This window comes from Pipistrellus hanaki, assembly GCF_964339955.1.
Source record: "Pipistrellus hanaki genome assembly, chromosome: 10".
In the NCBI taxonomy this organism is placed as follows: domain Eukaryota; kingdom Metazoa; phylum Chordata; class Mammalia; order Chiroptera; family Vespertilionidae; genus Pipistrellus; species Pipistrellus hanaki.
Window position 1 is genome coordinate 54090829 of NC_140512.1, and position 26076 is coordinate 54116904.

Sequence of the window (26076 nt, forward strand, 5' to 3'; positions counted from 1 at the left end):
TGGGAGGGTTGGACTTTAAGGCCCCTTGCAGGCTTATGACTGTACTCAGGAAGGAAATTGACATAGATATAGATTCTTCCAATTGTACATTTGTGTAGTTTCAATTTGAGTCTTATTTCAAGTAAATATTGTTTTTTTTTAGTAGGTGTCACTTGTGTTTTTTTTGTTTGTGAATCAACTTTTCCGAAGTGTAGTGTTGTGAGAGACAGGTTTTTGTCAACATCATAGTTGCCTCTAGCATTACCTTGACTCACTGAAGTAAACACATTCAGAGGCAGGTGTCCGCTAGCTTCAAACCAGTGAAAGGATACCACAAAGGAATGCCTCATAGGTAATTGAGAAGTGCTTTTCCCAAATGGTTTACTGTTTATTATAGTGTTAGAAAGTCATGTCATATAAATAAAATTTAAGAGACTTTGGCTAGTTTAACTTCTAGAGTGGCTTTAATTGGGGTTGTGAAAAGGTTTTTCCATTTTCAGTAGGACAGTGTCATTGTTTGTGTCAGAAGACAGTTGTGACAATCTGACAGGATGGGAAAGATGAGATGAGAGTAAGGTACAGAGAAAAAGCTTAGCAGCCTGGAGATGCTTTTCTAATAAGACTGACTGAGCTTTGGGACCTTCTCCCATTGCTCAGGAGTAGTTTCCGTGCCTTTTTTTGTTTAAGAAAGCCCGTTCTTTCAAACAAATTGTATACACCTATTACGTGCATCACATTTAACTGGAAATTACAAGAGAGTTACTCATCTGGAGTTTCTCTCTGGCTGGGTGTCCAATGCATGGACCACGAAATTGTGAGATACAGCAAATCTCTGAGGTCCCCAAAGAATAGTCTACACAAGGAGAGGGAAGGGAGAAGGCTGAAGCAGTAAGAGGACCCCTAGGAGCCATGACATTTGAGCAGTTTGAAGGACCAATAGTTAAGAATAGCTACAGAATCCTGGCCGGTGGCACAGTTGGTGGGAATATCATCCTATACACCAAGAAGGTGGCAGGTTCCATTCCCAGTCAGGGCACAAACCTAGGTGGCGGGTTTGATCCCTGGTCGGGGTGTGTACGAGAGGCAACTGAATGATGTTTCTCACAGTCTCTCTCACTAAAAATAAATTAAGAAAACCGTATTTACAGAGAGGAAGGGAGAGGGATAGAGAGTTAGAAACATCGATCAGCTGCCTCCTGTACACCCGCTACTGGGGATGTGTCCACAACCAAGGTACATGCCCTTGACCGGAATCGAACCTGAGACCCTTCAGTCCACAGGCCGACATTCTATCCACTGAGCCAAACCAGTCAGGGCAATATTTCTCTTTATGTCCTAATGAAATTTGGAGAATGGGACCTGGAACAGGAAAGGTGGAGGAAAATATTCCTTTTCATTGAAGGAAGATTTGCTTTTTTGTGCCACTTATTGAAAAAGGATGTTCATGATGTAAGAAGATTTTTTTCAGGAGCTGCTGATGTGCAGATGGGGGCCTGATATTCAGCATAGCTGGGAATTTTCCTGAGAAAAGCAGGAAGGAAAATTATATATTCTTCTTGAGTAAAGCAGCGACTTTCAATCTTTTTCATCTCATGGCACACAAACTAATCACTAAAATTCTGTGGCACACCAAAATATTTGTTGCCAGTCTGACAAAAAAAAAAAATTGGCATAATTTTGATTGACTTACAAAAAAATAGTAATTACTCTTTTTTACTCCAAAGTGACTTAAAAAAAAAAAATCAGGCACCTATACCTGTATGTGAAGATTTTTGATACCAAGAATTAACCAATCAGATGCAACCTTATTATGTGATGTGACCAATAAGATGCAACTCTGTCATGTGACCTATATATTTATGGTTCAAGACAGGGCATTTGCACTGGATGTCTATTGTGTTGGCTGTTGTCATCTTTTTATTGATTAAATAGTCAGGTATTGCAAGTTTTAAAAATTGTGGCAATACTAGTTGAAAGTCACTGGAGTAAAGGATATTTTTTTCTCTCCTCTAAGACAGAAACAAGAATAGAATTTGTAGTTTGTTTCAGTAGAAAAGTCTAGAAGATGGCAAGTGGGACTCCGAATTTACATTTCATATATATTCATAAACCTTTGATGATAAAAGATAAGTATGTTTATAAAGCTGCTAAAAGAAAATGAATATTTAGGAGTAATGTCTGGCTATTTTTTTTATATTTTAAAAAAGATTTTTGGGTTTTATATGAAAGATTATATGGTAGTTTAAAAAAAACTTCTTAAGTAAATATTAGTAAATTATTTTCATTTAACAAATATTTGGTTATTTTGTATGTTCTTTTAAAATTATATGGTGAATTTATGATACTTATCCTTAAAAATTGATATTTTGCAGTGTTTTGAAACATGTTGCATTAATTTCGGAGTTAACTCTCAGACACAGTTTATTTTCTGTTTTCATAAGATTAACAAAATGTTATTGATTGGTGCTTAGTGCTTTTTCTCTTAAAGGCCAGTGTTTATTAATCAGTGAATGTTGAATTGCTCCCAGTGTCTGCTAAGCATCCTGGGGTTAATGGAGACAGATGGTCTTCCCTTGAGAGATGCTTCTGGAAACTTAACATTTCAACAGTGGAAGTTACATTCCTGTCAGGGAGGGAGGCCACCGACTGCTCAGGAGCCAGAGGAACGCTGCGCTGTTTGATCAGGTGTCCAGGATGGGACTGTGCTGGTGGAGAAATTTGATTTTATCAGTTCATTCAGAGTTGATGGGGATTGTTAGAACTAATGAAGCTAACCAAGCTAACCAAGTTTACAGTCAGAGAAAGACAAATATCACATGATTCTCACTTATATGTGGAATCTAATGAACAAAACAAACTGTTGAACAAAAAGGATCTAGAGGCATGAAAGCATGCAGCAGACTGAAGATTCTTAAAGGGAAGGGGAGGGGGCGGGAAGAGATTAACCAAAGAACTTATATGCATATCTCCATAACCCATAGGCATAGACTGTAGTGTGGTGAAGGCCTGGGGAGTGGGGGATAGGTGGTCAGTGGGGAAAGAAAAGGGAACATCGGTAATACAACAAAGATAAATTTAAAAAAGTAAAAAGTTGCAAAAAAAACCCCCTGAGGATAATGCAAAGAATAACTATTTTTACTTAGATTCACTTATTAACAGTTTCCCCATTGACTTTATCACTTACGCATATTTTCTTCCTCTCTATATTTGTGTATGTATGTATGTATGTATTTTTCTGAGTAATTGAAAAAATTATATATATATATATATATATATATATATATATATATATATATACACACACACACACACACACACACACACACACACACACCATGGCCCTTTACCCCTAAATATTTCAGTGTGTATTTCCTAAGAATAAGAATATTTGCTTACATAATAGTACAGATATTTATATTCTTAAAATATTTTCATCTAATCTATCTGTATCACAGCTTTGTCAGTTGAGGTAATGAAGTCCTTTATTCTTTGTCTTTTAGATTGACATTTTGGAAGACTAGAGTCTTTTTTTTTTTTTTCCCTAATAGAAAGTTTCTCAATTTGTGTTTGTCTGATGTTTTCTCTTTGTTAGATTCACAGTATGCATTCTTGGCCAGAACTTACTCCCTTCTTAACTTATTAAGTTTATTCTTTTTCTAAATTAGGAAGTTAACATGGATGAAATTATATTATCTAAATATAGAGTCCATCTATTATTTTAAAATACCTTTTTATTGATTTCAAAGAAGAAGGGAGAGGGGGAGAGAGATAAAAACATCAATGATGAGAGTGAATCACCAATTGGCTTCCCGCACACCCTCCACTGGGGATTGAGCCCACAACCCTGGTATGTGCCCTTGATTGGAATTGAACCCAGAACCCTTTGGTCTGCAGGCTGATGCTCTATCCACTGAGCAAAACTGGCTAGGACAAATTTGCAAATTTATACTAAAAAAATATATATTTTTTGATTTTAGAGAGGAAGGGAGAGTGAGAGTGAAATAAAAACATCAATGATGAGAAAGAATCATTGATTGGCTGCACCCTGCTCATTCCACACCTGGGATCGAGCCCACAACCAGGCATATGCTATACATTTTTTAATGTTGACTTATTCTATACCCAAATAAGAAATGTCTGTTAAAATCTTCTTTTGTGCCTTTTTAGAAATGTTTTAGAAGTTTTTCTCAGACAGGTTCTACTTAGCTGTTGTTAAATATTTTATTTTCTTTGTGAAATTTGCTTTTATAATTAATTATATCATGGAGATCTGACCTGTATATGCAGGTCAGTACATGCAAATGTATTTCATTTTTAAAATGGATGCATGCTAACCAATGAACTTGTGTGCATATATGCATAACCTGTGGACACAGACAATGGGGTAGTGAGGGCCTGAGTTGGGGAGGACAGGAGCGGGCTGTAAGGTTTATGGGGAGAAAGGAGGACCTGTGTAATACTTTCAACAATAAAGATAAATAAAATAAAATAAAATAAAATAAATTAATAAAATAAAATAAAATAAAATAAAACTGGTTTGGCTCAGTAGATAGACTTCGGACTGAAAGGTCCCAGGTTCGATTCCGGTCAAGGGCATGTACCTTGGTTGCGGGCACATCCCCAGTAGGAGGTGTACAGGAGGCAGCTGTTCGATGTTTCTCTCTCATCGATGTTTCTAGCTTTCTATCCCTCTCCCTTCCTCTCTGCAAAAAATCAATAAAATATATTTTAAAAAATAAAATAAAATGGATCCATGATAATCTATTGTGCCCCAATTAAATTTTTCTCTGTAGATGTATTTCATGTTGCTTCTAATGTATCCCTATTATGATCAGTACTGAGGAAAATACCCTTGTTCCTATATTCTTGCTTACTTGTGTTACTGTATCTGTAAAATAGATTCCTAGAAATGGAATTGCTTAGTCATAGACCATGTATATATCTTTGGTAACATATTCTATCAAATCATCTTCTCAAAACTACTTGACGCTTTTAAAATCAAGCAAACTTTATTGTATATGTTTGTTGTTAAAAGACATTCAAAATTTTGTTTGAAAGAAGCCTCATGAAAATTAATTCTAAACAAAAAGTGTATATTTGTCCATTGATATGGGGAATGTAAAGAGAGCAAAAGCTTGATTTACACCTTCTCTAACTTAAATACAGTTTTGGAAATCAGATATATATGTATATATATATATATATATATTTATATGCATCAGAAAACAACAATTTCATTGGTCAGTAGATGTTGAATTTAGACTAAAAGTACAGAATATAGTTTAGGGGGGAGACTCAAAAAGGACGTTTCCTGTGAGATTAGCATAGGCTGACATCACAGCAGAGTTTCACCCTGTCAAGTGAGGCCAGCGGAGTCACTGGCCTCAGACAGAAGCAGTGTGCTTGCACTCAGAGAGAAAGTACGGACAGTTAGTGGAAGACCCGGAGTTCCTTCAAGGTGTGGATCTGGTCCACTCGGCAGCAGAGGGCTCTTTTCATTTAGTACTCTATTGCTGTGTAGCAGTTTACCCCCAAATTTAGTGCTTAGAGCACCCATCCACATCAGTGATCTCTTAGCTGTTTCTATGGGGCAGGGACTTGGGCGCAGGCAGCACTATTGCCACATTCTGTTCCTTAGAAGCAAGCCAGGGCGTTCAGCCCACATTCCAGGGGAGGCCACTAGGTTCCTCCTTGCAAGGAGAAGGGGTGTCAGAGTCTGGGAACACATTTTAAAACCTCCACACTGACTGTGTTCTGAAGGAGAGGGCCGATGGTATGATTTTGAAAAGGAAGAAAGCATGGTGTCTAGCAGAAGATTAATGTGGTAGCAGTGTCAAAGATGAGCTGAAGAAAGGGAGGAGGGGAGGGAAGGCTGGCGAGATGTTCCAGCAGTGACGGAGTGACGGGTTTAGTCCAGGGAGCTGCGAGGGGGACAGGGAGGAAGGCAGCAGAATGAGAGAGAGGGAAATGAGAGGCAGAAATGGTCTGCAGGCTTCCAGGTCTGAAGAAGGATCAGGCATGTAATAACTGGAAAGAGAAACCAGTTTTGAGGGATCAGGGTGCTCATTTGGTTTTAGACATTTAAAGGAAAATTCCCAGGCAGTGGAAACTGTAGAACCAGGGCTCGAGTTGAAATGTCGAGCCAAAGAGAGATAGTTCACATTTGTCACCCCAAACTGTTGAAGGGCGGAGTCCGCAGACAGGCCAGAGGTCAGAGGCCCCAGCCTTTGGGGGGAGCCGTGGTTTGGGGCACGATGGGCAGGAGCTAGATCTGTGGCCTTGGAGAGAGGAGAGCCAGCGATGTCCCTGGTAGGAAGGAGAAGGTGGGCTGATGCCGAGCCTCACGCGTTACAGACTCTGAAGAGAACGATGTTTGAAACGCATGCATTTGCCTGTCAGAATATGAGAGGTGACAGCACTTTAGGTGGAGTAGAACAATTTTGGAAATTGGATTATAACATTTAATGTGATGATTCACTTTCTAAAAAGCGCTCGAGGTGGGAGGATGAGTAGCTGGCATGCCTTTCGTCACAGCTTTTGAGATCTCACACCCATCTCGCTTCCTTTTAGCACCCCAAGCCTCCCTGGAATGGCGCTGCTACTCGGTTCGCGGCTGGAGGGAAGAAGGAGGATTTTGCCTCTTGTTTTCAGGCAATTGTTTGACAGTAAGTGAAATGAACGTACTTGATAATTTTTTTAACTTCACCTGTTGCTTTTAATTACTTTTATCTGTACTCTCCCCCTCAACACTGTTAGTATGACTGTTCCAGATCAGATATCAGATGAGGGATCACCTCTTTTCTCTCCATTACCTCCCAATTTCAAGCATATTTCTATTATTTATCTGCTTTGTTAATTGAACTTGTAGGGATGCAATTAGTATTTAGTAAATACTAGAGTTAGTAACTGACAAATGTAAGATAGTAACTGACAGATGGATTTTATCTTTTGTATCTACACATGTATTTAATCAGTTTTCAGTTAATAAAATAATTGTCAGTAAGATGTAGTATAAATAAGAAAATAGTTAAAAATCACTTTATTTATAAAATAATTCTTATATTTCAAGATTTCTATAAGAATTTGAGATTAAATGGGCCAGAGAATTACATAGTAAAACACTGACAAAACCAGAAACTAAATCTTGAGTTTCCTCTGCTCCATGGTTAGGTGGTGGTGTTTGTTTTTTTCCTAACAGGTTATTTCCTTGTAAGAAAAAAAACTGTAGGTCACCAAAGACTTAAAGAAATGAAATCAGTGTAATAACAGTAACTGTGGTTTCCAATTAAAGGGTAAACTTTATGCTGGGAAAAAAGAACTGCTGCTATTAGTTCTTTTTAGCACAAAAAGATATGTTTGTTCTTGGCAACATCATCTTTGAATAAATAGGGGCCTTGATTTCGCTTAGTCCTCAGTGTGCCCGGGGGAGCTCTGGCCGAGGCGAAAGGGGTCAGAGCAGTGGGAAGGAAGGGGCGTGAGGAAAGGCTGAGAGTCCGGCCCGGATGCCCAGGAGGTAAGTGAAGGTGGCGTGGAAAAGAGCGTCACTGACTCTGCACACGTCGGTACCGCCATGGAGGTTCTCACATGCAGTTTTCATTACACATGCTAAGCTTTTTCTTTCTGTCAGTGGGTGTGAGAGGGAGGAACAGAAAAAAGAGAGAGAGAGAAAGGGTGTCACAGGAGATCACTGATTGTGTTGTTTGTTTTCACAATTCAAGAGCTGGGTATATTTGCAAAAATTATACCATGACTTTTTTTACTTGTATGTGGGCATTGGACAAAAACTTAAAATTGGTGTATTTTCCTTTTCCTGTTCTCCACCCATCCTGTCCTGCCCTCTTTCCCTTACGTTCTCTGGAACTCACTTAGGGCACCAGCAGTCCCAGAAGCTGCCTCCAGTGGCCTCTTCTGTTCCCATGCCCCGCACTGGCTGGATTAATTGCCCTCGTCCCCGCCTCTCTGTCTCCATAATGGCCTGGGGTAACTCCATCTCTGGGCTTCCACAACTTGTTATGTGAGCGTGTTTATGAGCTTGTTTCCCCTATGACACTGTGAGCGCCTCCGTAGGTGGGGTCCAGCCTTACTCATCTGGGTGTCCCACATCTAATAACTGTAGAATTAAACACATGAGTGCTTTTCCTGTGCCTTGTGGTAAACACACCACGGCCCATCAGTGTGGTGGTAAAGTCACCGAGCTTTGATGGTTAGGAGATCTGTGACGAGAGAGAGAGATACCACATGGGCCTTAAAGAATGGGGGGTAGATCTGTGAGTAAGGCACAGATCCTGGTCTCGAGGTGCCCTGAGGAGGTCCGTGGTGGCTTGGGAGCAAGAAACAAATCAGTGGTGCAGGGTGGTGAGGGTTACACAGAGGCCTCTTGTACAGGAGCCCGGGAAGCATGTGATGCATTTGGCCTGGGAAGACTGGCCTTTCAGTTGAGTCTTCCAAGAGGAGGTAGTTGCTCACCATTCGGAGGAGGAAGAGCAGCAAATGTTCCTCCTCCTCCAAATGGTGAGCAACTACCTATGCATATAGAGCAACTACCTATGCATGTGAGCAACTACCTATACATGTGAGCAACTACCTATACATGTGAGCAACTACCTATATTGTAGAGCAACTACCTATACATGTGAGCAACTACCTATACATGTGAGCAACTACCTATACGAATGGTGAGCAACCCCCCTGTACATGTAGAGGTTTGAGGATCCCGTTTAGAAAAGGTGAGAAGGAACATTTGAAGTTCATAAGTGTTGAGGAGTTTTAAAATCAGAGGAATGGCACAGATTCACATTTTAGTAAAATGCCATAGAACAGTGTAAAAATTGGACTGGAAGGGAATAAACTAAAGAGAATAGACTGGTTAGGAGACTAGTGCAACAACAGTCCAGGTGAGTGAGATGAAGGGCCTGGATTGAGGGAATGGAGATGTGGAAGAGAAGAGAAAGCATAGAGTATGATTTTGGTGGGTAGGATTTGTGAGTCCCAGTGACTGGAGCTACGTAGAGCAGTTGTGAGGGAAACAGGAGGACAGAAAACATTTGTAGATTCTTCAATCCTTCAATTACTGGGTGGGATAGTAGAAAGGAAGCCTTGGTCTTGGTTTGGACATTTGAAAATGGGGCATTCAAATGGTGGTTACCAGCAGACAGCTGGAAATGTGACTGAAGAGAGGAATGTGGAGTCAAGCATGGGTGAGTGGGTGAGGTTACAAAAGGGGAGCTCGCTGAGCAATGAGGGAGGGCCAAGCAAAGGACTCCAGGCACTGCAGTGCTCAACGGCGCACTCTCAGGAACAGACTGGCTAAGCACACATTCCTAAAGGGAAGTAGTGAATATCAAAGGTCACCAAGGGGTCAATTTGGGATGAGAAGAAAATTGAGGTCATTGGATTTGACCAAGTCAGAGGCCTTCAGTGAGAACAATTGTAACATAGTAGCTTAGAAACATCAAGACCAAGTGCAGGGGACCTAAAGGAGTAGAGACGATGAGTATAGACTGCAATTTTCATAAAAATGAATTTAAAGTAGAGACATTACAGATAAAGGGTAGAGGGAAGGTCCTTTATTTTAGTACTAGAGGCCCAGTGCATGAAATTTGTGCATGCAGAGGGTCCCTAGCAGCTGCCAGCTACCGGCCAGGGCTTCCCTTCCCCCAACTGCCTGCTGCCGCCAGCGGCCAGGGTCTACCTTTGCACCCCTTGGCCTGGTGACACCCGTTCACCTCCACCATCCCTCCGAGGTCCCACTCTTGTCGGGGCCCATCGGGGCTGGCAGTGCCTCCACTGCCGCTGGCTGCCAGCGCTGCGTTGCCGACACCCGCAGTTATTTCTAGAACTCAGGACCTGCATGGAAGTCAGCCCTCTGGCTTTGGAGGCGTTAGCAGGCTGTGCTATCTCCGCATCTTTGTTCCGTGTTGTGCTTTGAAAGCTTTGAGAGCATGCCTGAGTTTTTTAGTTTCATCTCCATTCTGTGACCAATTGTTGGAGAGACCCAAAGTCTGAAGTTTGTGTTGACTTAAGAAAGTCATCCTCTGAGGCTCATTTCTGGAACGAGTTTAAAGAAGAAGAGTACCAGAAGCCAGGCTCAGTCTTAGAGTGGTTGCTTGGAAAAGGATAACGTTTTCTGGGGTCATTAGAGTGGATCAGATTACCTTCTAAAGTAATGTTGAAAACAAAGAATAAATTGGAGAAACTGTAAAACACCCCGCATTCTTCCTCCAGGCAAGTAATACCATATCTTTGATGACAGATCATTATTTTCTCTCAAATATTGGCAGAATTAGAAAATTCCCAATGGTACGTTGAAGTGGGTGATTAGGAAGTGTAGAATCTCTTCTGCTTTATTTCAGGGCTCTTCTCTTGTTCTCACTGCATCCATCTAAAAGCAACTAATTAATGGCCAGTGAAATATTCCTCTTTGTAAAGGTCATGGGCAAAGCACATGCCCGGTTGCATTGGCCTACTTAGAATCAGGGACTTAAACTGTAATCAGATGTTCAGCTTTAATGTTTTCTTCAAGCATAAAGGAAAGAACAATGCTCAAGACCCAGCTAAGGTATTTTTAAAGCATGCAATTTGTGTGACTCTTGCTGAGTCAGGTGAGTGGGTGATGCTGGCAGAGTTGTAGAAAAAAACTGACTTCTAAGCAAGGAATGAGAACCCACGCCAAACTGAACAGGAGTGAGGCTGAGAACATGCTGAAGGAGAAGGAAAACTGAGCGGTTAGATGGGGGTCGGGCGCCTGAAGAGGGACTCAAAATGACTAGCTCTGGGGCTCAAAGGGAAATGGACGTACCCCTTTACCTCAGGCCTGGAGAGAAGAGCCCACCGCATCTGGGAGTGGAGGTAGGTGGCCTAACAGAACGACTGACCCCAAAGAATTGCTAGTCAGCGGGGGAATAATATTATGGGCGACCTTGGAGAGTCCTCTTAATGTTCTAATCTAAACCTACCATGACATTGCATACAATGAGATTATTGTGCTTAAAACATAGTCTAAACCAGTGTTTCCCAACCTTCTCTCATGATGAGAATCACCTGGTGGAGTTGTTAAAATACAGATTCCCGAATCCCAACTAAGAAGTGCTAAACTAGAATTTTTGGGCACATATAGGTAAAATGCTCTGAGCACTAGTTAAGTATTCAATTTTACCTATATGTTCCCAAAAATTCTAGTTTAGCACTTCTTAGTTGGGATTCGGGAATCTGTATTTTAACAACTCCACCAGGTGATTCTCATCATGAGAGAAGTTTGGGAAACACTGGTCTAAACGGATAGCACTTCTATTCCCAAGGTGCACAGTGGTCAGTGTCTTGGTGTATTTGAACAAACTGTCAGTCTGTTATTCACTAGAACAGTGGTCGGCAAACCACAGCTTGAGAGCCACATGCAGCTCTTTGGCCCCTTGAGTGTGGCTCTTCCACAAAATATCACGTGCGGGTGACTTATTCTTTAAAAAGTGATGTAATATTTATGTGCAAAAGGCTATATAATTCTATAAATTAATAGTACATTATCAATACATTAAAGGTACTGTGCGACAAGGAGCTTAAATCATTTACTGTGTTGTTATAGCTTAGTTTACATTGGTCAGTCATTAAGTATTTCTTGAATGCCAAATGTCTGGTGATGGGCCTGGGGTCCTTGTGGGCCAGTAGGTCCAGTATTTGGGGGAAAGAGCTGAACAGGGACCAAAGGGGTGTGAGGATGAGCTGGAACCCAGCAGATTCCGTAACTGTCACCACATCTAACCTAGAAGCGAGGAGTGACTTCAGAGGGCAACAACTGCTGCTGTGGTTCCTCCTTTCAGGTCTCAAGTAAATTCCTCTTTTGGCCAACTCTGACCTAGAACCACTTATGGAAGGGAATTCTGGGAAATAGTTCCACCTTACCCAAGTTACTACAGTTCAAATTTTAAATATATTTTATTGATTTTTTATAGCACATGTGTCAAACACACGGCCCGCGGGCCAAATCCAGCCTGCCAGGCCTTGCAATGTGGCCCGCACCGCACTGTCATCACTGCACTCCGCTGTCAGTTAATGACATTGTCAGTTTATGACTGTTCCGTAAACCATTCGGCCCGCGATTTAGGCTGGATTTTAGATTTTGGCCCCTTCTCTGATTGAGTTCGACACCCCTATTTTATATATAGAGAGAGAGGGATAGAGAGTCAGAAACATCAGTGAGAGAGAATCATTGATTAGCTGCCTCCTGCACACCCCCTATTGGGGATGGGCCCGCAACCAAGGTACATGCCCTTGACCAGAATCGAACCCGAGACCTTTCAGTCCGCAGGCCGACTCTCTATCCACTGAGCCAAACCGGTTTTGGCCAAACCACTGTGTTCTTATACTTATTTGCTGTAAACGAGAGAAATTCAGAATTATTTCTTCTTAGAATATATCAGGATATTTGAGATATTAGAATAGTTAAAAAATAAAATTAAACCTGATTATACAATTATTTTCTTTTCCATTAAACCATATGTTTTCTTATTTTTAAAGCCATGAATTAACTTTAAAAAGGAGTAATGTAATCTTTCTTCTGTTGCAAGAAAGCATTCTTTTCATTTGCTAAGTTGGATCTGTGCTAAAAAATTTTTTTTATTGTCTAGTATAATGCCATCAAGCAATAAATAATTTATTTTCTGGTTAATGGAAATAATTCACTATCATATTCGACTTCTTGATAAATCAAGAACTTTATTTTTAAAATCATTCCTAACTCATAAGACATAGGGAGCTGTTTTTATTTTATTTTTAATATATTTTTATTGAGTCCAGAGAGGAAGGGAGAGGGGGAGAGTGTGAAACATCAATGATGAGAAAGAACCCTGTACACCCCACACTGGGGATCGAGCCTGCGACCCAGGCATGCGTCCTTACTGGGAATTGAGCAGCGACCTCCTGGTTGATAGGTCTACTCTCAACCACTGAGCCATGCTGGCTGGGCGGGAACTATTTTTAAATAAATATTTATAAGTAATTAATGAGAAAAGTAAAAAGCTGGAAAAGATTTTTTTTTATTCTTACTGATAGGTTCTATTTACTTTCTCATCTATATCCATAATGAATCACTCGTTGTCCATTTATTGGATTCCATTTGGATCCAGGAGGAAAATAATTTTTTGTTTATGAAAGAATAGAATTATTTTGGAAATGTGATGTAGTGGAATGAGTATGGGCTTTAAAATCAGGAAGGCATGGATGGGTTTGTCTTTTGGCCTTATTTTTCTTTGGTTTTGGCAAGCACTGTTCCAAGAACTTATATGAGCTGAATCATTAAATATTCACAAAAACCTAATGAGGCACGTTACAAACGAGAAGACCAAGGCTCACAGAACAGTTGTGTTAGGGTGCTTATCTCATTGCTTTTTGGTTACTTGTGTGTTACCTGGTTTTCTAATACAGAGCGACCCTCTTCAGGGAAGGTCTTGTTCATGTTTTCCCAGCACCTAGTGCAGATTCAAACGTCCCCAGTCCAGTTGATGAATATTTGTGGGGGTTTTTTCTCCCATGAATAGCCACAAGAACAATAGAAAATTAAACTGTTAGGTAAAATATCAGTGTTTTATCTATATTTTATTTAAGTGAAAAATACATAATTAAAAAAGGGTGTTTGTTATATAGTTAGACATTCTAGGTTCCATTCTCTGATTGGCCACTTAATTTAATTTTAATCTCAGTTACACAAGCATAGAATGCCAGTAGTCCAGGAGTTGTACAAGGCTGGTTGTAAAACTCAGCAGTCTCCCACCTCCCTAGGCCCTATTCTTGGAAGTTCAACTCTAAGACCTAATTCTTATTATTTGCTTCCAAATCTCTAGATAGCCTGCTGCTCTTTCCAATTTTTAATATTTCAGTCTTAGGCAATACCTTGGACTTCACATGATAGATGAAGAGATTTATCTTTCTTATGTGCCCTTACCCTATGTGAAGGGCCCGCCTTCATGCTCATTATAATTAAATTTTGAATAATAATCAGTGGTTACATTAGTAAAACTATAAGAACTTTCACAGCTGAAGCATATAATACATGGTCACTTATTCTTCCCAACACAATTATTTTTGTTTCCCTTGGTATTAATTGCTTTTTTGGAAACGAGTTTGCTTAGATTTTATGTATTTATCACTAATTCATTCCTAAGCTATTCCCCAGATGTCTAAACATAGTTAAGATATGTGACCAATTTAGCTCTTTTGATAAAATATTTTGTCATTTATAGAATGAAGGGTCCAGATGACATGAAGACTTAGGTGACTTATATCTCTAAAACCTTATGGCTCCATGGAACAGACTCCTGGATATTTGGTGCTGTCATGTCATTCATTAGTGGCCAACATTGTTAGCTCCTACACAGCCTTCCTCTCGGACCAGGTGGCCTTTTCTTCGCTTAGTTGGAGCGTCTCTGCTGCCTCCCAGAGGACCTGGGGGACTCGGGGTTTGGCTGGAAGTGGAGCCGCATTTGTGTGTGATCAAGACTGCTTTTTCAGCAAGAGCTCTGCCAAGTACAAAAAATGAGCCAGAAACACCCAGGTCCAGCCTGAAGATCAGAGATTCTTTGGTTAGGGAGAGTTACTTGAGTCTTTAGACAGGTATAGAGTACTCATCTTTTATAGTGAATAATCATGGAGAAGCAGAGTGGATAAATAAAGTTGCCAGGGGTGAAATAAAGACTAAATGGCATATGAGATATGAGTAAATAGTAATTAAAATCTTGTTTAAAGCAATAAAAAACAAAAAAACAAAAAACACAGAAAGGTCCCCAGCAGGAGCTTCTCACAGATTGTTGTAGGAAATAATGCTAGAGGCCTAAGTGTGAATGACCTAGTGGCACTTAGCCTTGCAGGTGTTTTGTTTACCTTTACCATAGATTAGTATCCTTGTGAATAATGTCTCAGGTGTTATTTTGAGGGATGCCATTGTTACTTTATGTAAATATAGAAGAAAAACCAGAGGACAGAATGAAACTGTATAGGCATTGCTGGTTCCAGACAACCAGAGAAAGTGAATATTGTAATACAGTGAGTCACATGCATTTTTTGGTTCCCCGGTGCATATAAAAGTTATGTTGACACTATACTGTGGTCTATTCAGTCTGTAATAGCATTATGTCTAAAAACAATGTACTAACCACTATCTGAGCCTAAATTTATATATATATATTTTTTTTTGTTTTGCTGGTGGAGGGTCTTACCTTCAATTTGTAGAAAATAAGGTATCTGCAAAGCGCAATTAAGTGAAATGTGATAAAATGAGGTATGCCTGTACAATTTAATATTTGCTACAGAAGCTGTCATTCTGGACAACTAGCACTAGGAGGCCACAGAGACCACGATTCTAATGGACTTGTGTTTAGTCGTGTATCTTTCCTGTTGACATTGAAAAGAAAACCTCGGGTAGAAAGCCTGATGAAGTGCAGTAAAAACTTCTTCAAATGCAAATCACTTAAAATAATTAAAGATTAGTCATCCTATTTTTCATAACACAGTAAAAAATGAATCTAATATAGGTAACACTACTTGTTTCTATGTGACATGGTAAATAAGTGAAGTCTGTATAATCACCTTTTTTTTAAATTGTAATTATGGTGTTTAGTTCTTGAATCCCTGGATCCGGGCCCTGATTGCTTTATGCCTGGAAGATTTCAGTAGATTCCCAATGGATTACACTTTTGTCTCGTTTTCCTCCAATCAATTCTTGTTAAAAACGATGGTTTTTCATCAGAAATAGTTTTGATCATAGGTGTCCTCTGATTCCAGTCAAATAGTGTTCAAATCCAAACCTATTCATCCACTCATTCATTCATCACATAGGTATGAGTGCCTTTATGCAAACAAGTCAGACACTTGTAGGTGTTATATTTGCACATGCATTTTCTTAGTATTTTCCACAGAGTTTCTATCTCTTCATCTCTAAATTTGTACCTTTCTGCCTTCAAACATAAACCAGCCTCTTGGTCATTTCATAATTCTCTTCTTTCAGAGCTGCTGGTTATTCAAACCTGATCTCCCTCAATGACCGTGTAATCTCTCAGTCTTTGTGATACTTAGTTTATACTCTGTTAGATTCAATTATTTTTAGCTTTTCTCTGTTAAAATTTAAAATTTTAACTTTGTAAATGTGGTTGCTTAAGAATAAGGTGGTCTTTTTTCTTTATATTTCCTCTTAGTGCCAAATATAATATTCTGTAAAAGGGTAACACATACTTCTGGTAGCTTTCTCTGCAGCCTTTGCCCACTCTCTTCTTTTCTAACAGAAACTCAGTTTTGTTCAAGAATCCACTCTTCTCTGTATGTCCATGTACTTTGAGGAAGATGGCCTGGAGCCCCAGACTTCATATCATCAAGATTTCATTCTTGCCATTCATGGGGCAGGGCTGGTACGATGGAGGGGAAGGTGCATCAGAATCATGTGGGGGAGTTTGTTTGTTTTTTAAATTAAAAATATACTTTCCACCCCCAGATTCTGACCTGATCCTATTATTCTCCTATTCCTTAATGATTCGTGATTGATTTGCTTGTTTTGTGGCCCAGAAGGAGGTGAGCACCCTGGCAGCCTGCCCTGTTGGCTCCACTCTGTAGCCTTTCCTATTAAAGTTCGTGATGGAACCATTTGTCCTGACACCTGATCCAGGACTGCCATGTCAGTGTTTGGTTCCTCTCCAACTGATTCTTCTATTTTGTGTTTACTGACATGGATTTAGTGGGATTTGTTTTTTAAATTATTAATAGTTTTGTTTTTTTTTTCCAGAGAAGGTGTGAGGCAATTCTACAGCAAAGATATGTAAAATGAAATTGTAAACAGAAAATCAGCACTGAGATAAAGTTTACAAATAATATTGATTGATTTCGAATCAGACTTGGTTCTGGTGTTTTTTTATTAATTGAAATATAATTTATATACAACATTATATTAGTTTCAGGTGTATAAGATAATAAAATGATCTCCACAATAAGCTTAGTTAACATCTGTCACCATATACAGTTACAGATACTTTTTGTGATGAGAATCTCCTAGCTAATTTCTAGTATGTAATGCAGTATTATTAACTACTAGAGTCCTGGTGCATGAATTCGTGCACAGGTAGAGTCCCTTGACCTGGTGGATCAGGGTGTCTCACCCAGCCCTGATCAGGGCCCAGCCAGCAGGGAGGTTCTGATTGGGGCTGGCCAGCCGGGGGGATGGTTGGCCGCCCAGGGTGAAGGGGAAGGAGCTGTGGGAGGTTGGCTGAGGGAGCATTGAGTGTCTACCCCCAGTGCACATCATAGTGACTGTTCAACTGGTTATTCCAGTCATACAGTCATAAGAATCACTTAGGCTTTTATATATATAAACTAGTGGCCCAGTACACAAAATTCATGCATGGCCAGATGTCCCTCAGCCTGGCATGCACCCACTCACAATCTGGGATTGCTGGCTCCTAACCGCTCACCTGCTTACCTGCCTAATCACCCCTAACCACTCTGCCTGCTGGCCTGATCTCCTCCAAATGCTACCCCCTGCCAGCCTGATTGCCCCCAACTGCCCCCCCCCCGACTGACCTGATCACCCCTAACAGCCTCTGCCAGCCCCGCCACCCTGGCTTTGTCTAGAAGGACATCTGGAAGGTACCCCGGTCTAAAAGCATATTGCCCTTTTATTAGTATAGAAGATAATCACCATACTGTATATTATATCCTCATTTTATAATTGGAAATTTGTACATTTTGACCCCATTTATCCATTTAGTCCACCCTCCCAATCTCTCCATTAGTTCTCAGAGTTCTTTTTTGTTTAGTTTTTGTCTTGCTTTTTTAATTTGCTATTTTAAGTGGTAGCTTTTTCTATTAAAATTATTAAAAAGTGTTTTTGGCTTTTATGTATTATACTATTCTCTGCATGTTAACTTTATATATATATCAACATTGATGAACTTATTTTTATTAGTTTTAATAGCTTTCCTTCATAATTCTCTTTAGAAATAAAGTGTTTGCTACAATTGTCACTTGGAGATAAGGACAATTTACACTTCATTAAAATTTTTATATCTCAGTTTCTTTCTTTCTTTTTTAAATATATTTTATTGATTTTGTACAGAGAGGAAGGGAGAGAGATAGAGAGTTAGAAACATCGATGAGAGAGAGTCATCGATCAGCTGCCTCTTGCACACCCCCTACTGGGGATATGCCCGCAACCAAGGTACATGCCCTTGACCGGAATTGAACCCAGGTCCTTCAGTCCCCAAGCCGACGCTCTATCCATTGAGCTAAACCTGTTTCGGCTCAGTTCCTTTCTTTTATTACATTACTAGGACCTCTACCTTATTGAATAAAAATAATGATTGAAGTCACCTTGGTCTCATTTTCTAGTTTTTAAAGGAAATCCATACTTATTTAGTCATAAGTATGATTTTATTTTAGGATTTTGTTAAAGAAGTTCTTTTCTATTCTTGATATGCTAGAATTACTTTTCAAAACCACGAGTGGTGCTTAAAGAATTAACAGAACCATTTTTCATTCTCTAAGGACAAATCTGACCTTGGATGAACTTTTTACTCATTTCCTCTAAATCCTAATAAAAGTGGAAAGTCAACCATGTTACTAGGCAACATTGCATCTGGTAAAGGGGATCTTTATTTGGTAGGTGTACCAGCACTGGGAGGAACTACACAGAAACCCTACATTCTTGGTTAGGAGCAACAGCTTTGAGCACCCCTGGGAGCACATTTCAGAGATGGGCGTAAACTTTGTGTGGACCCTGGAAGCGGTGGCTTGGGCTACTGAGCTGTATTGGGTTCTGCTTGGGACAAAAGGTTTCTAAGCTAGCTTGACTCTGCAGCCACCCTGTGATTCTCATTTCCTTGCACCTGAGCTCTCATTTAAATGGCAAAGAGAGGCCAGGTGGACTCCTGGAAAAGCTCTTCCCGTGAAGAGAAACACTTGAGACTGCCCTGCTGGGATGTGTTTTCTTATGCTTTCTAAGTAGATGGATGCTGTGTGTGGCCTTTGGTAATTGATTATCTCATGTGTAGTGAGAAGTCCCATGTGGGCGTTGTACCATGCAATCATTCAAAATACAGAAATAAAAGTGTTTACTGGGGCTGATCAAAGTTTATAACTCACTGATAACCTTTACTTTTTACTTTTTATTTATTGAAAAACTCATTTTCATTAACTATAATCCTATCTAATAAAAGAGTAATACGCAAATTGACCATCACTCCAAGACACAAGATGGCCACCTCCATGTGCTCAAAGATGGCTGCCCCCATGTGGACACAAGATGGCTGCCACAAATATGGCCTGCAGGGGGGGCAGTTGTGGGCAGTTAGAGGTGACCAGGCCACCAGAGGAAGACAGTTGGGGGTGACCAGGCCAGCAGAGGAGGGTAGTTAGGGAAGACTCAGGCCTGCAGGGGGGGGGGAGGGCAGGCCTGCAGGAGAGGGAAGTTGGGGGGACCAGGCCTACAGGGGAGGGCAGTTGTGGGGGACAGGCCTGCAAGGGATGGCAGTTGGGGAAGAGGGAGACCCAGGCCTGCAGGGGAGGGCAGTTAGGGGTGACCAGGCCAGCAGAGGAGGGAAGCTGGGAAGAGTAGGCCTGCAGGGAAGGGCAGTTGGGTGGGGGGACTAGGCCTGCAGGGGAGGACAGTTGGGGGCAACCCAGGCCTGCAGGGGAGGACAATTGGGGGTGATCAGGCCTGCAGGGGAAGACAGGGGCAATTGGGTCGGCTGGGGAGCAGTTAGGCATCAGGAGTGGTTAGGAGGTGATCAGGCTGGCAGGCAGAAGCTGTTAGGGGCAGTCAGGCAGAGGCAGGCAAGTGGTTGGGAGCCAGCAGTCCTGGATTGTGAAGGGATGTCCAACTGCCTGTTTAGGCAGGCCTAAATAGGCAGTCAGACATCCCTCAAGGGGTTCCAGATTGGAGAGGGTGCAGGCTGGGCTGAGTGACCCCCCTCCGTGCATGAATTTTGTGTACTGGGCCTCTAATTACTATTGTAAGTTAAAACTTTCAAAAATAAATATATATAATATACCTTTCTTTTTTTGTTAGAGTCCATATATTTTTGCCAACCCAAAAATAAGTTTGCTACTAAACATTGTTTGACAGCTAATGTTTTAGACCTGTGTGGCCCAAAGGGTAGATGTTTGTTCTCCTAATATAGCTATTAAAATTAAAATGAAATGTGATTAAAAATTCAACTTCTTGGTTGCACTAGCCTCATTTCAAATACTCAATAGCCACAGGCGACTAGTGGCTACCATATTGGACAGGATAGATGTAGAACATTTTCATTATTGCAGAAAGTTCTGTTGGATACTTTCTAGGTTTTATTGTTTATTAATCCAGATTATTAGAGAGCTTTATATTTTTACTGAACCAATTAGGATCTCTCTCAGGGACAGTATTGAAGACCCCAGTGCATTATTTACAAAATAATTTGCTAGAGAAACATTTCTCAGATTTGCATACTAGAACAAATTCTTTTTCTCCTGAGATTTACTAATCCATCATGGCCTGTGTGAATTTTATAATTGTTTTTCTCTTTTTGCTTTATCAAATAGATAGTGTAGGGCCACATTTCTGGCCAAAGTTAAGAAACTTCTGGCTTACATAATTGCATGCTTATTTTTCCTTTCTCTGAATTTTTATATTTATAAAATAGGATTTTACTGCAATGTCTTAATTTTTATAGGCTGTCTCAAATGCTTTGTTGAAAGGAGGCTAAGTATCTATAAATAATAAAAGCATAATATGGTAATTAGACCGAACAGCCGAATGACCTTCCGGATGTCCTTTTAGACGAAGCTACGGGGGAGGGGGTGAAGGAGAGAGGGTGGCACAAGGCAGAGGTCATCAGTTGGGGCCATCAGGCAGGCAGGTGAGCAGTTAGGGGCGAGCAGGCAGGCAGGCAGAGTGGTTAGGGGTGATCAGGCAGGCAGGCAGGTGAGCAGTGAGGAGCCAGAGATCCCAGATTGCGAGAGGGATGTCTAACTGCTGGTTTAGGCCCAGTGGGATTGAGCCCGAAGGGTCCCAGATTGCAAGAGGGTGCAGGCCAGGCTGAGGGACCCCCTCCCTCTTGTGCATGAATTTCATGCATCAGGTCGCTAGTGTAGTAATAAATAAATAGCTTCAAGATTTTGATGGATGCTTTTGTTACTTATTACTTTAGTCACTTATTAGGATTCACTTACTGCTGCACGTCAGTCCTGAGAAAGGGTGAAGGAGCTGAAAACAGTTCTTGGCTGATGAGGCTCACAAGCCCCACACATGGAATCTGACTGCTTTCCAAGTGAAGTGACTCACTGTGTTCACCTGTCATGTTCAGTTTTGTTCAGTTTTCTAAAATGTTTCAGATTTTCAAAATAATGTTTGAAGAACTCTCTTAAAGTAGTTTGTAAAGTTTTCAGACATTTTTGTATTGGGAGGGAAATTCAACTAAAAGAATATTTGAGTGTTTGAGCTGGTGAACCAGGTCTCTAAATAAATCAAATAAATTGGGGAGAATGCTGTTTTGTTCCTCTACGGGAACATATCTTTTGGGTGGCAGGAAATTTAATTCTGGGCATTTAGACCTGTTCTCAGTATAAAAACCCACCATTCTATTCTGGAACTTAGAAACAGGTCAACATGATACATGTTTTTTACATTTTTATAGCTTTTCTTGGTTCTGAAAACAGATAAAGCAGCTTACATGTATCAGGCCAAAAGGTAAAGTAATTTTATAAAAAAAATAAAACCAACCTCATCTAAAGAAGCTGAAAGATTAAGCACTCCCATTTGTCAGTGCTCAGTAGGTTTGGGTCATACTTTTTATTTGACTTTTTCTGCTTGCTCAAGTGAGAAAAAAAAAAAAAAAGCACAGAATTATATCGTTTTTATGTACTGACAACCGGAAGCTTATAAACATCTGCAGAAACCAAACATTTCCTGGAACTAAACTTGAGCAGAAATTTATCACGTGAATCTTTGTTTAAAGAACCCAGTGAAAAATACCTTCAACCACAGTTATGTAAAAGGCCCAGGAGTGCCATTCACGTGGATTCAGTTCTCCAGAGGCAGAGCCGAGGAGTCTGCAGGACATGCTTGAGGTGCGTGTGCAGGCTGCAGGGCCCCGGGCCCAGGGCCGCGTGGAGGGCTCAGGCCAAGCATCCGCAGCCTCTGCTAGTTTGAAGCCATACTCGGGAAAGGAGCTTAGAAAACCATGATTGTCCATAGGACCTACTGATTGTTTTTTCTCTAAAATAGTAGGTATTGAGATTTTATTTATTCTGTTCATCTCACAGCAAACACCTGCAGTTGGATATGCTTTATTTTGGAGATTAATGTGAAGCTTTTAAGCTTCGAAGGAAGTAAGCCACCTTTTTCATGGAATTTTAAGGGTTGGGCTTTTCGCTTTGCCCATTCAGAAGTCTATTTCACTTCAGAGTGGAGAAAATGAAATCTAGTTTTTTAAAAGATGTTTATCCATGGGAATGTGGGGTCAAGAGAAAGGTTTTTTCTCTCTGTCTATGGTTGGGAGAAAGTACACACTGCTTATACACTGATGAGAACCATCCTGTATAGAGGATACATTGATGATGTAGTTGGATAAGGATTGTGAGGTGTTTGGGTCATAGACCCAAGTTGACTGAAATAATGAAATTTTTCCTTTGTTTCCCACCCTCTCCTTCTCAGTCTTTCACTCATTTGTCTACCAAATAGTTACGTATTAATGGTTCACAAGGTGCCAGCACTGAAGTAAGTTCTGGGTAGGGAATGATAATTAAGGGATGAATTAAATAGTAATGATCTCTACACCCTCTTGAAGCTTTTAAATATATTTTTATTGATTTTGGAGAGAAAGGGAGAGGGAGAGAGAGAGAGAAACATCAATGATAAGAGAGAATCATTGATGGGCTGCCTCCTGTACACCCCACCCTGGGGATGGAGCCCGTAACCTGGGCATGTGCCCTTCACTGGAATTGAATCGTGATCTCCTGGTTCAAAGATTGATGCTCAACCACTGGACCACACCAGCCGGGCTCTCAGGAAGCTTTTATTGTCTAGTTGGGTTAGGCTTTCTAAAAATACCAATAAATAAATATAGACTGTGATGAAAGCTTAGAATACCATGGTGTGATTTAGACTGGCAGCATGAGCAGGCCTCCCAGCTATAGATGGTGGCCATGATTGAGAGGAGGAAGGGTGTTCCACGCAGAGGGAACAGAAGATGCAGAAGCTCTGGGGCAGGGGACAGCTGGTGCTTTGAGGATTTTAGAAGGCAGCCAGTGTGGCCTAAGAGGTAGGCAGGAACCAGATCTAGCAGAGCTTTCTTGGCCATGAAGATTTTAGATTATATTCTAGGAGCAATGGGAAGCCATTGAAATGTTCTAATGTAGGAAATGACACGATTCGACTTGCATCGAGGAAAGAAAAAAACTATTTGTGTGGCTGTGTCATGATCGATGGATCAGGTGGGGCAACAGTAGAGAAAAAAAATAATACCAACTTAGGTAAAATAATAGTATCTGTGAAATTATGTAGACTGAAATAGTTTTTCTGTGAAAAAAATAGAATTGAGAATATCCTTCTTGTAGCATAATTTGCTTTGAGTTTACCAGGTTTCTCAGCAGCTGTTAAAAGAGGATTGTTAAAAATAATACCAATGCAGAAGAGTCAGATGAAGGTATCAGTGATTTCAGATTATTTAACAAAAAGATGAAAATATCATTTACCCAAAATTGTGGTAACTTTGTGAAAAATTAAAAATAATAAGACCATATCAATCTTTTTGTCCAGAAAAACTACTAGTGACACAATATTAGAGATAGAATCTAATAAGAACAGAAGAGTACATGAATAAGTACCAAGAATAATCTGTTTATATTTTAAATGTTCACATACTATAAAGAAACCTTAAAATTTTTGCATTGATGTAGTGAATGTACCTTATTTTCATTTTTTAGAATAAAGTAAATGTAATAACAGTTTATTGGTTAAATATTTCAAAAGTTCACTTTTCCACTTTCAAAAGTATCTTAGTTTGCATGATAAATTATATGGTTAGAGATAGAGGATCTCTATCAGTTGAGGGTCAGACTGGTAAAAAAATAGTGGTTAAGTTTTAGAATCGGATGCATAATTTATTGTGCTGATTTAGGCTTTTCGCCAATGAGATTTCTTAAAGCAGAAGGGCAGTTTTAATACCAAGTATTGCTATCTCAGGTCACTCACAATTTCAGGGCCATGAATTAACTTGTTCTGAGTCAGAGAGAGAGAGAGAGAGAGAGAGAGAGAGAGAGAGAGGAGAGAGAGAGAGAGAAAAGAAGAAACAGAAGTTATTCTCTGTCTGGACAGTCTATTTAGGAGCATTCTGTCTTGGTTGTAATACCAGTTTTGATTCTCACTCAGGCATTTATTAATGCTTTTCAGAGTCGGAAGAGGCGATTGTTTTACCATCTGGAGTTTCTGGGCCTGGCTGACCTGAGCCTAACCTGCCAGTTTATGAGAGATGATAGACAACACTGGGAACAGCTGAGTAAGTAGATGCTGCTGTGCTTTGCTTTACAGCTTTTTTTTTTTTAAAAAAAGTAAAATTTTTATAAGTTTAAAATATGCATTTTAATTGGGTTCTTTAAATTTTGTTGAATAATGATGGCAAATATTTTAATTCCAATAAGTAAATATTTCTATGTAATGGGATTCCAAAAGAAATCCCTTAATGATTAAAAAAAAATTAATGAAAACATTTCCATACATAATACTTCAGCCATCAAGAGACACAGTGAGAATTTAAATGAAAATTAAAAGAATTCTCCTTAGTGCTTTATTTTACTTTCCTATCTAATAAAAGGACAATATACAAATTAACCATCACTCCATCACAAAGATGGCAGTGGCCAGTCCTCTCGGCACTACCAGAGTCCCCCAGTCCTGGAGGGTGGGGGGAGATAGGGGAGGGGTGGCTGGCAGCATGAGCGGCCTGGCAGAATGCTTGCTTTATCGCTGTGGCGGGAGGGCCGGGTGCAGACGGGAGGAACAGCCCTTCAGGGCACCTGGCAGGCCTCACAGCCCTTGGAGGGTCAAGGATGGGATGAATCATGGAGCCCCAAGTGCAGCTGCCAGTGCTGCCACACGATCGCTTTGCCAGTGTGTTCTGTGGGCCTTAAAACTTCTTGTCTGTGTATGGGTCAATTACTATAAATCTGTATTGTTTTAAGAATAAGATTCTTTGATTCATCATATACCGTATTTTCCGGCGTATAAGACGACATGTTCTGTACCCGAAGCTACACTGTGTTCTAGTAAAAAGCCTGCTCAGATTGGCCAGAGTCAGAGAGGTGGTCTATTAAAAAAAGAACTGGTGTTGCCTCGGAAGTGGGGGGTAGTCTTATACAGCGAATATAGGCCTAAACCTATGTTTTAACTGTAAAATTAGGGGGTCGTCTTATATGTCGGAAAATATGGTATATACTGAGTATCTACTATGTGCCAAACAGTATTTTATGCACTGGGATTCAGTAGTGAACAAAGTAAACAAAACTCTCTGCTTTTATGGAGTTGACATTCTATTGGAGCGACTAAGAATAAGTAAATAAGTGAATATATAATCTATTAGAAGGCAATAAGTTCTTTGCAGAAAATATGAGAAGTTCAGTTATAAATGGGGTACTCAGAGAAGGTCTCACTGAAAAGGTAATATTTGAGTAAAGACTTGAAGGTGAGAGAAAGAGCCTTATAGATATTTAGGGAACAGTGTTCTAGGCAGAGGAAATAGCAAATGCAAAGATCTTGAGGCAGGCTTGTGTCTGTCTTGTTGGAATGGTAGAAGGAGGCTTGTGATTGGTTGCAGTGAGTGATGGTTAGAGAAGAAGAAGAAAGGAAATGAGAGCCGTGGTTATTGTAAGGGTTTTGGCTTTGTGTGACATGAATAGAAATGGAAGGGGTTTGAGAAGAGAAGTGATATGGTTTTCTGTTGATGCTGCTTTGTTTCTAATACTCTGAGGTGAGGGTGGGAGGTTGCAAGAACACATTAGAGAGGCCCAGTTCAGGGCTGCTGCAGTGACCAGTTGAGAGGTGGTGGTTCCTGAGACCATAACCAAAGGAAGAGATGGGATTCTAGTTATATGCTG

At 40.3% G+C, this 26076-nt stretch overlaps 1 long non-coding RNA gene across 3 annotated transcripts in view; it reads left to right on the plus strand.

Annotated features, from left to right (window-relative positions):
• The window catches only part of LOC311629143, a 164009-nt gene that overhangs the window by 16233 nt on the left and 121700 nt on the right, over positions 1-26076 (plus strand). For all 3 annotated transcript variants that reach the window (XR_014796157.1, XR_014796158.1, XR_014796159.1), the window contains exons 3-4: positions 6550-6644; positions 24377-24482. This is a non-coding gene — a long non-coding RNA (uncharacterized lncRNA). The remainder of the gene's footprint in view (positions 1-6549; positions 6645-24376; positions 24483-26076) is intronic.